Consider the following 12,177-nt stretch of genomic DNA (forward strand, 5'->3'; position numbering starts at 1 on the left):
CAACTATTGCTGTTGCATTGTCTATTTCTCCCTTCAATTATGTCAGCTTTAGTTTCTTGTACTTTGAGTCTTTTTGTTAGGCACATATAAATTAAAACTTGTTATCTTTTCTTGTTGAATTGACCCTTTTGTCATTATAAAATGTCCTTTGATTTTAATAAAAATTTTTGTCTTAAAGGCGACTTTGTCTGCTATTACTATAGCTATTCCGGTCTTCTTTTGGTTACAGCTTGCATATCTTTTTGCACCATTTTATGTTTAACCTATTTGAGTCTTTGAATGTAAGGTGCGTCTCTTGTGGACAGTGTATAGTTGAATCATGTTTATTTTTATCCATTCTGTCAATCTCTGTCTTTTAATTAGAAAGTTTATTACATTTACATTTAATTTCTGATAAGGACAAATTTATGTCATTTTTTTATTTGTTATCTGTATGTCATACCTTTTCATACCTCTGCTCTGCCATTGCTTCCTTCTTTTGTGATAAATAGGTATTTTCTAGTGTGCCATTTAAATTGCTTTGTTTCTTTTACTACATATATATTTCAAGTTATTTTTTAGTGGTAGTCCTGGGAATTACAATTGCCATCTTAAAACAATCTACTTCAGATGAATACTAATGTAATTTCAATACTATACAGAATCTTTGCTCCAATATAGGTCCATTTTCTCTCCATTCTTTGAGCTATTATTGTCATAGAAATTACTTCTTTATACATTTTAGTCCACTAACACAGTCTTATAATTATTTCTTTATCCAATTGTATTTTAAAGTGGGAGAGGACAAAAGTAAAAAAAAACCCCAGCATTTATATTATCTTTTATATTTACTTACATAGTTACCTTTATTGGTGTTCTTTATTCTTTGTGTGGATTTGAGTTACTGCCTAGTCCTTTCAGACTAGGGAACTCCCTTTAGTATTTCTTTTTTTCTAAATATGTTTTTATTGACCTCAGAGAGAGGAAGGGAGAGGGAGAGGGAGATAGAAACATCGATGAGAGAGGAACATTGATGGGCTGCCTCCTGCACCTGGGATCAAGCCTGCAATCTGGGCATGTGCCCTGACTGGGAATTGAACTGGTGACCTCCTGGTGCAGGGAATGACTTTCAACCAACTGCACTATACCAGCTGGGCCTGTTAGTATTTCTTGTATGTCAGGTCTTCTAGTAAAAAATATTTTCAGTTTTTGTTCACCTGAAAGTGTCTTGATTTTTCCTTCATTTTTGAAGAATAGTTTTGTCAAATACAGAGTTCCTGGTTGATAATATTTTATTTTCAGTACTTTAAATATGTAATCCCTCTGCATTCTGGCTTTCATGGTTTCTGATGAGAAGTCCACTGTTAATCTTACTGAGGATCCCTTGTACATGATGAGTCATTTCCTTCTTGCTGCTTTCAAAAATCTCTTTTTGTCTTTGTCTTTCAACAGTTTGACTAGGATGTGTGTTTATATGTATATTCTTGGGTTTATATTACTTGAAGTTTGTTAAACTTTCTAGATTTGTAGATTAAAGCTTTTCATAACATTTGGGGAGTTTTAGGCCATTGTTTCTTCAGGTATTCTTTCTGCCCCCTTTTTTGCTCCCCTTCTCCTTCTGGAACGCCCATTGTGTGTATGTTGGTATGCTTGATAGTGTCCACAGGTCTGTGAGGGTCTGTTCATTTTTCTTCATTCTTTTTACTTTTTGTTACTCAGGCTGATTTGTCTTAATTGACCTATCTTTGGGTTCTCTGATTCTTTCTCTTGTCAGCTCAAATCTGGTTTGATCCTTTCTATTGACTTTTTTATTTCAATTTTTGTACTTTTCAATTACAGACTTTCTATTTGGATCTTTTAAAAACATTTCGCTTTTCATTGATATTCTCTTTGGTGAGGCATCATTGCCATACTTTTTCTTTAATTCTTTAAACATAGTTTTTCTTAGTTCTTTGAACATATTTATCAAAGGTCCTTTGAAATCTTTGTCTTGTAAATCCAATGTCTGAGCTTCCTTAGGGACAGTTTCTATTGACTTCTCCCCCCCCCCCCCCCCCCCGTGTATATGAGCCATATTTTTCTACTAGACATTTTAGATAATATAATTTGGCAACTTTGGATTACATCTCCCCCTCCCAAGGGTTTGTTGTTGTTGATATTTCATTAGTTAGGTGTTTTGTTTTGTTCTGTTTGTTGGTTTTTTTATTTAGTGACTTTTCTGGACCAATTCTGTTGTATTGACTGTAGTGTATGGCCATGTAAATCTACTCAGTTTAGTGATTAGATAATGATTTATCAGATATTTAAATGTCTTGAATCAAAAATTCTTCTATCCTTTGCCTAGGAGGGCAGGATATGGGTGGTGCTTTGTGCTCTTTGGGGCATGCCTTCAAAACTTGGGCAGACACTTACACCTATTCCTCAGCCTTTACTTCTGGCTTGCATAGAGCCTTAAGGTCAACCACAGATGAGAGACTGGTGTCCTCCCAGGTCTTTCCTGGGCATGCTCTCAGCCATGCATGTATATGCAGACACCTAGATCCACAGATATACCAGAGCTCCTTAAAAATCACTGTGGATATTGAATTCCCTAGATCTTTCTTTTAAGTTTTTGGCTAGGTTCTTGATTGGCCAACTGCTAGAGGCACCTCAGGCAGTTGTGATGTTAAACAACTGCTGCTGATTGCTTGCAAGGAATGCTCTGAAGATAAGGCTTTTCTTGTGGAGCAAGCTCCGAATCAGGTCAAATACGGAAAACAGGGCTTTACAACGAGTTGTGAGACAGGCTAAATAGTGATAATATTCTGAGGATGAGATTTAATTTTTTTTTCAATTACAGTTGACACACAAGATTATATTAGTTTCATGTGTACAACGTAGTTATTGGACATTATATAACATGCAAAGTGAATACCCAGATAAGTCTAGTACCAATCTGACACCATACATAGTTATTGTAATATTATTGACTACATTTCCTTTGCTATACTTTACATCCCTATGACTTATTTATAACCACCAATTATTACTTGATAATCCCTTTATCTTTTTCACAGTATGGGACTTTCTGAGGCGTTCCAAACCTAGTCTGTTCTAAACCTTGTATATGGACTATAGTTTTCTGTTACTTTATGAGTCTGCACCCTCTGGTGGCTGTAATGCTGCTGCTGATGCTATTGTTTTCTTTACAACCACCTTGGTTGTGAGTCTGCTTTTTTTTCAAGGCTACTGTGCAGCTGGGGAGAGGGACATGGGAGTAAGCCAAATTAAAAATGACATAAAGTGTTCTTAGAGAGGCTAAACAGATTTTCTTGATTAAATGTTCCCCAGATTGCTTCAGGCCTTTGGTTAACTTCCAGATAGCTGAAAAAGTTTATTTTTATAATTTTGCCAGCATTTTTGTCGCTTTTATGAAAGAATGGATTTGCAGAAGTTCTCAGCCTGCCATTCCAGAAGTCCTACCTGGTTAGCTATTATTTTATTATACAAGCTGCTCCTCAGCTTAACTTTCCCCCTCATTTAACTCTTGGAGATTTTTAAAAATCAGGTCATGCAGATCTTCTGTATTGTTTCAGAATAAGGATCTGATATAAGCTGTGGGACATTTATACCATGGAATACTATGCAGCTGGAAAAAATACTATGCTTACCCTTTGGGACAGCATAGACGGACCTGGAAAATATTATGCTAAGAGAAATAAGCCAGTCTGAGAAAGACAAATATCACATAATCTCACTTATATGTGGAATCTAAGGAACAAAATAAATCTATGAACAAGATAGGACCACAGACACGGAAGCATGAAACAGACTGACAGACCTCAGAGGGAAGGCGGGAAGGAGGGTGGGAAGAGATTAACCAAAGAGCTTATAAGCATATATGCACAGCCCATGGACACAGACAGTAGACAGGTGAAGAACTGGGGAGGGGTGGGAGATGCGGGGAAGGGGTTAAGGGGGAGACAATAGGGGACATCTGTAAACTCTCAACAATAAAATAAATTTTAAAACATCAATGAGAACATATCCTCTGGTGAGGATTTAAAAAAAATAAAGAGGAGGAAAAAAATCTGAAGTCTGCAATTGAAAACCTAATATACCTCAATGCCAGGTAAAGTTCGGAGAGAGAGAGAGAGGTTTATTATGACTACTGTAAAGAAAACATCTCCCTTGTATAGGCTGATGTCTTCAATCCGTTAGTTATCTTTGGGACACTATTGTGGTTTCCAAAAGCCATGGCAAATTTGCTCAATACACAGCTTGTTCTTTTATAGCCTCCGTACAAGGCCACTCCCAGGCTATGGATACTGTGCTCCTTAAATCAGGCCAGTCCGTAGAGGGCCTGAGTGAAGAGCACGCAGCAATTAGAGGTGGTCGGAAAGATGAACAGGTCTTACTAACCTGCCACCATCAACTCCATGTTGACCTTGGGAAATTTGGTTAATGGCTCAGTTGTCAAATCTCTTAAGTGAGGCAATGAATTAGCAGGGAACAGGGAAAGCATTATAAAAGCATTATAGTGTGTATTACCATGATCACATATTATTCAGAGAAATTGAACTTGATCAAGTAAGTCTCTGATAAAGGGCTATCCTTTAAATCTTTTTTTCTCCTCACAGTAATTTTGTACTTTTGTGCCTTATTGAGTAAAGTAAAAATCATATAATCACAAAGGGGGGGAAAAAGCTAGTACTTTCCCTTTTAAATGTAGACTGTTAGTATAACACGGTGGTTAAGTGCATGGGTTTTGGAGCCAGACTGCCTGCCTTCATATCCTGGCTCTGTCACTTACAGGGTATGTGACCTTGGGCAGTGTCTCAGTTTCTTTATTTGTAAGATAAGAATAATAATAGCTCCTACGTAATCCATAGGATTAATAAGGTTAAATTAGTTAATAAAAGAAAAACAATACTGGGCAAATAAAAAGCACTCAATTAATGTTAGTTAGTATTGTTATTATTGTTAATTAAAGATGCTCTCATGCCCTGGCCTGCATAACATAGTTGGTTGAGCACTGTCCCCTTGCACCAAAAGGTTGCCGGTTCCATTCCTGGTCAGGGCACATGCCCAGGCTGTGGGTTCCATCCTGGTCAAGGTGCATGTAACAAGCCACCAATGTTTCTCTCTCACATTGAGGCTTTCTCTGTCTCTCTCCTTCTCCCTTCCTCTCTCCCTAAAATTAATAAAAATATGTTTTAAAAAAAGATGCTCTCTTTTGTCCAGGCACCTAACAGGAGCCAGTAAGGCAGAGAGAGGCAGAGAGCTGGTATGTATAAGAGCCAGGAAGCCAGAGACTTTCCTCCAATCCCACCAGGGAGATGACAGTTCTGATAATGGTGTTGCTGACATACAAGTCAATCATTATTCTGACCATACTATCAGGGTGTTTTGTTAAAAAATATGTCAATGTTATTTAAAATGTATTCCTTAAGCTGCTTGCATCAGAATCACCAGGGGAGGAAAGAACTGATAAAATGCAGATTTCGGAGCTTCATCCCAAACCTGCAGTATCAGATTTTCTGGGCCTTGGATCTAAGACTGTACATTTTTAACAGGTACCCCAGGAACTTCTGATGCAGACTAAAGTTTGAGAAACACCAGATCAGGTTTTATTTAGATATGGTTTGGTCAGAACACAGTAAGCAGCTAGTAACACTGACAATAATGTCAAATGGTCCCAGTATATGAATCTATATTCAGCTTGACTCAGGAGCTGCTCTGTTTTCATTTGCTTCTGCTCTCAGGGTAATGAATAGTCTTTTCTTATAATTTTTGAACTTAGTGGCAAGGTATCCTGTTCCTGGGCATACATAGTAAACAAAATTTTAATTTCTAGTTCTGTAAGGCTTTTGTCAAATAAATTTTTGATGCTGGCTGTAGCTCTTGATTTTACCAGTAGGGAGCACAGTCAGTCTATTGATATTAGGCTTTGTATAACAAAGGAGTCTGAGATGGCCTTTTCTGGGTTTTAGTTTGGAAATCTTTTCCTGGGGGCTGGATAATAAGAGACTGGGGCCACTTCTGTGTGGGGTAGGAAAGTCACCCTCAGGGTGGGATTGCTCATTTTTTCAAAGATGACACAAAATAAAACTTTTAAATCTAAAACTTTTATATCTGAAAAATATGGTCTCATAGGCATGCCACTCTATAAAATGAAATAGAGCCCTTCTTTCATGAGTAACATGCCTTCCAATTGAGCACTTCGAAATAAGATGTGCAATGTAGAGAAACATATAAGAAAAATTATGAGATGTTGAACTACTTTATTTTTGAAAATAATGTGCTTTGACATGTGGAATTAGACACCTGGAGAGAAATACTGGAACGCTTGATGAAAGATAAATTTCAATTTTCTGTGGTTTGAGGTGTTCTGCTCAGCTCTTACAGACCATTTAATTATCATCTAAAAGGAAATGAAAGGGTGGAGGCTTGGGGGGCTTTGCAGAAAAGCTAAAACACAGATCCACTTTTTCTACCCTTCTCCCAACCCCTCAAGGTCAAAATGCCTGAGACCACGATAGCAGGACCCTCAGATGACAACCTTTCTCAGTGTTTTCTGTACAACTTTTCATAAATTCAAGGGGAGGGATCAGTTCATTAATAAAATGCAGACACTGGGAAAACAAGCTTTAGAAGAAATGTTGGACTGAATATCAAGACAAGTAGAATTTCTGTGAAGAATTCTCTCGGTACTTGAATTGGGCTCCACTTTTAAGATGCCTAAACATAACACTGGGGAATGTTGGTTAATACTTATTGAATGCTCACAGTGAATGTGCTGTAGGGAATCCGTTTGTGTTGGTTGGCCTGAACACTGTGAATATGTTTCAAACTAATAATTTTTTTCTTCATTTTTTACCTCTGGTGGCCTAAATAGTCATCGTAGTTTCTCTGAATACAAAGGCTCCTGGGATTGGTCTATAAATTGGTTACAGACTTTATGTCTCCAAAGCCATATTCATGGCATGATGGATGGGATCCATTGGTGGTAAAAAAAATGAAAATTTAGAAAAATAAGTGTGGATTATCAGCTGCTTGAAAGAAAAGGGAAATTCCCTGGGTGATGGTAAAATAGAACTTGTTTTTTCTGGCCTTAGATTTTCACATCTGCTCTGCGTATGATGTGTTATAAAATTTACACTGCTCTGCTAGACACATTTTGATTCTCCACAATGTAGAAGATGAACTTTCTCTAGTCAATTAAATTCTGTCAAAACTAAACCTCTTGATAAATAATATTCATTTTACAAAAACTGAGGCGGATTTTTGAAAAGACAAATCTGTCTCACACTTTTCTTCAAAATGGTGCTCTCTTTTGATTCCAAAGTAAGAGCTATACATAGTTATTTGAAAGGTTTTTTTTTCTTTCCTTCTTTTTCCAACCAGTTATAAATCTCCTAGTATAACTCCCCTCCCCCCACAGTCACTGGTAAAAATGAAAAACAAATAAAAGCCTTGCAAAAGATAATATTAAATGGAATTATTTGCTTTGTGACATACTGTCTTTGGGTATAACCTACTCAATACACCACTGTATCAACCTAGGTATGTGGAGTTAGTCCTCAGCAAAATTGTGAAGTAAGCAAAATTGGTTTTGGTTCTCTCCTTACCTTCAGCCTTTAGACCTGTAGCGCCTTGACTTCACAGAGTGCTGTGCATGTTTCCCTTTAAATATTCCTTATTTGTTTCCCCATTAGTATTATTGTTCCCTTTACTCGTGGTCTCATTCTTCAAAGAAAAAAGTTAACCTCAGAGACCGGTTTGTGATCATATGAGAATGGGTCTTAATTTGTTTTACCGCTTTCCAAGTAATATATTTGCATTTAACAGAGATTTTGAGAGACAGCCACTTAATACAAAAGGGATATCTTTAATAATAGGGGTTCTAGATCCTGTAACAAATTACGAGGTGTGGCCAACACGGGCAGTTGCCTCCCCCAGCATGACTTCTCGCTTTCTTCTTCAGTAATAGAATCTTGATTTCATTGGGTGCGAAAATGTACCTAGAACAAACTCTGTTATGAGTCTCCTTTGAAGCTACATTTGGCCCTGTGGCTAAGTTTAGGCTTATAAAATGTATGCAAAAGTCTCCTTAAAAGAGAGTGACCTTTTGTCCTGCCCAGTTTTTTGTGTGATGACAATCTGCAATGTGAACATAATGACTAGAACTGGAGTTAGCTCAGATCATGAGATGACCTTGAGAATGAAAACCACATACTGAGGATGGTGGAACAGGAGAGATGCCTGGGTCAGCTGACTGGACTACCTGCACTACCTACTTCCACCTTGTTAAATCATGTTATTTGGGGAATATCTGTTATATGAAGCTGAACTTAATCTTTTTTTTTTTTTTTAAATATATCTTTATTGATTTCAGAGAGAGGAAAGGAGAGGGAGAGAGGGAGATAGAAACATCAATGATGAGAGAGTCACTGATCGGCTGCAGCCCGCAACCGGGGCCTGTGCCCTGACCGGGAATCGAACCCTGATCGCCTGGATCCTAGGTCGACGCTCAACGGCTGAGCCACGCCCGGCCGGGCTGAACTTAATCTTAAGGAGACACAAGACACATATATTTGGGAAATCAGGCCTTTGTGGTATCTCTCAGCAAAACTGGTAGTATAATTCTGAGAAAACCATCATTGTTGGCTTTTGAAAGAGAAGTTCTCCATCTCTGAGAGCATATGGAGAATCCTTGCTCTCTTGAATTTTTCTGAAAAAATTCTGTCTCATACTTTGTTAATTATTTAGAGGGTATAGATCTTATCATGCCGAATATACTGTAAATTACCGGACCACAAAGAGGATAACCTGTTTTCTATCTGCCACAGTATCTAGCAGAGTGGAATGCTGGGTTCTTCATATCTTGTTGAACATTAGTGTAACAGTTACCCTAGATTGACAGGCCCTGGTAGAAAGACACCTTCAGAGAGATAAGTAGTTTGGCCAGGCCGGGGTGGCTCAGCGGCTGGGTTGAGCATCGATCAACCTGGGATCCAGGAAATCACAGTTCGATTCCCGGTCAGGGCACAGGCCTGGGTTGCGGGCTCGATCCCCAGCAGGGGACTTGCAGGCAGTAGCTGATCGATGACTCTCTCATCATTGATGTTTCTCTCTCTTTCTCTCCCTCTCCCTTCCTCTCTCTGAAATCAATAAAGACATATTTTTTTAAAAAGAGAGAGATAAGTAGTTTGGAGGAACAGGAAATGTCAGAGGCCAATCAAAAACCATGCTGATTTGAACATGATATGATGTAGTGTAACAAAAACATCAAAAGCTATTATTATTGGATGCACAGTGGTGCATCCAGATAGCTGCACATAGCTAGAGCAATACTGTTGTGAAGAAGCAACCTCCACTCCAAGAATTGGATTTCTGTGGACACAGTGAATCTGTGAGCGGCACACCCCATGCAAATCCCTGTCTTCTATCTGTAGCTAGTCACACTACTACTTTTTTACTCTCTACTTCACCAACTTAACTGTAGCTAGGGTTTGTACCCTAAATCCCCAACCTTTGGCAAGTGTCTTGCTCTTGGCTCACTGATGATTGATGTAGGAGTAAGCCTGAATTTTAGTAGCCAACATCTCTGTAAGTAAGACCAGCAGAAATGCCGCTGTCAGTGGAAAATTCAGGATGGCAAATGATAGCATCAGCAGGGAAGGATAAATATAAACAACATATTCATATCACTGTTAGACAGCGATCATCTCAACACTGTGGAGTTGCTGGATTTTATAGGTTTGTTTTGGTTGAGGGATTTATTGTGGCTTGGTCCATTTCCCTTGCTTCAACCTGCCTCTCTCTTTCTGAGCCCTTTTAGCAGAGACAATAGGCTTGAGTGTCCAATAAAGGAACCCAAATATCAAAGCAATAAGCATACAAATGACTGATTCACTCATTAGGCTACAAATGTCAGAGTTGACTATTGATCTAAATAAAGGATCAATGCAGTCCTTGGGTAAGTAGCTTTCATGAGAATTAATTAAAGACACTGGAGGAGAATGAGGAGGACTATGGAATGAACCACGGACAATATTTGTTGTATGTACACTCCTACCTGGTTTTTAATATGAAGCCACTTTGCTTTCTTGTTAGGGAAGAGCATGCTGTCAGCAAAATTATGCCCCAGAATAAAACTTCTTCAAAAAAGGAAAGCCAAAATAAAATCATTTTTAAGCATATAAATAAAATAGATCCACGCATTTCCTGACAGCCTGAATGAGAAGGTCCATATTTATCTCAGTAAGCTTTCAGCATTAGACTTTAGGAGCCAAAGTGACAGTTTTGGACTCAGCCAGACAGTGAGCCTTATATATAAAGACTCAAAATAGATTTCCTTTGTCCCTAGTCCTGCCAAAGAGCCATTTTAGGTGCGCAGGAGAGGCACCGAGCACACTAATGCATAGTGCCCTTATGCTGAGTGGGAACAATGGATGGCTTCGCCTTACCTGACTTTTCTTGATTGGAATTTAGAGCACCAAAAAATCTGAAAGGTAATATGTTTCTTGTGATTTCATGGCAAATGTGTTTTTTGCCTTTCTTCTTTTTTTATACATGGAACCATTGAAAACTGAGAAGAAAATGCAAAAAGTTTGCATTTGTATAATGGAAACAGATAATCGAGCTGTGGGCAATCATCTCTGCTTTTGCTCATTCTGGGATTAGAGGAATTCTTCATACTTGTAGAAATAGACTGTGTCGAAAGATACAGAATACCAAAATAGATTTGAGTAAGATAAGAACTTTCATCCCAAATTTCAACAGAACTCAAGGCCAACTTTTTAATATTTGAAATGCCTTGTAACTGTTCTCTTTTACAACCAGCTCCTTTTCCTCTACCTTTTTCCCTCTCTTCTTTCTCATTGCCTTTAATAAAAAAAAAAATTAAAGGCCACTTCTATGATTTTGATACTGTGTTAAGTTCTGGACAGAGCAAAATAAATGGGAGAGAATATGGGCTCTCTTTTACAATTTACAAGTAAACTCATATGTAAATAGTAAGTGCTTTGAGTGATATATTAATTTATACAGGCATAGAATGAAGTAGAGAGGATTTAGGTTTCATATTTAGGTAAGAGGAAATAGGGATTTTTTAATCTCTTCAAATCAGTCAGAGAAAACTCTGTAAAGGAGATGGAATGACTGCTCAAATAGAGGAGCAGGCTAATGTCCCTGAGATAAGCAAAGGGGGTGGGTAGGGTTATAGGAGAAGAAAAGGGATATGAGATGGTGGTTAAAGGTGGTTTGAGGAAGGACTATCTGAATGCAATTTAGGCCTGATCCTTAATTTAGTAAGTAGCTATTACAGACTTTCAGGAAAGGAAATGGCATTTATAAATTCTATAAGTGAAAAATAAACTTTATATAAAAATATCCATTCTGCCTTCAGTCTGCTGCCTGGGAACTTCAGCAGGGAGGAGGCTGTAACAGCTGTGCTAGGAAATAACCTGTGCCCTGGGCCATAAACATGATGGAAGGGTGGTTTAGGAGAACAAGCTGGAAGTATTTGGCATGAGACGAGTGGACGACAGAGATACATTACAATTACTGTAAGGTCTCTGGCTTGGGAGGTCCAAGTTACTTTGGTGTCACTCCTTGTGATGGCTTGGCTTAGGGCAGGTGGTAGAAGTAAGAGACGCAGCTCTAGCTTCAGCAGGTTGGCCTGCGGCGTGGTGTAAGGAGCCTTCACAGGACTCCAAAGAGAGTCAAAACTCTACGACAGGAGGACAATAACACACTTGTTTTCAACTTGGCCGGGGCCTCTATGGAGGGACAGACTCGTGGGCTGGGGTTTGTATGTTTGCTGTTTACCTGAGCTTGGAGTGATCTGAAAGCTTCTTTAAGCACGTCCTTGTATTTTCTTTTGAACTCTTGGTCTGCCTCATTGAGGGGGCTCATACTTTCCCAGTGTGAACTTACGTGGTGGTTGCGGTATCTCATTCAAACAAGAAATGCTTCCTGAATTAAAATATTACTAGGAACTCTTAGCCCTAAAATGTGACATGGAAACTTCTATAATGTGCACATGTGTGTGTGTGCGCGCGCGCATGTATGTAGCATGCCATATACAACTGTAATTAATTGTTGTGTATAAGTTATTTCACTTGGCCTTATATAGTTTGGGTGTCTTATTTTTCTTTGGAAATATAGAGTACACCTTCTACTTCATTTGTATCCCCCACAGAGCATAGTATA

Source organism: Miniopterus schreibersii (genome assembly GCF_964146895.1).
Source record: "Miniopterus schreibersii genome assembly, chromosome: X".
Taxonomy (NCBI): domain Eukaryota; kingdom Metazoa; phylum Chordata; class Mammalia; order Chiroptera; family Miniopteridae; genus Miniopterus; species Miniopterus schreibersii.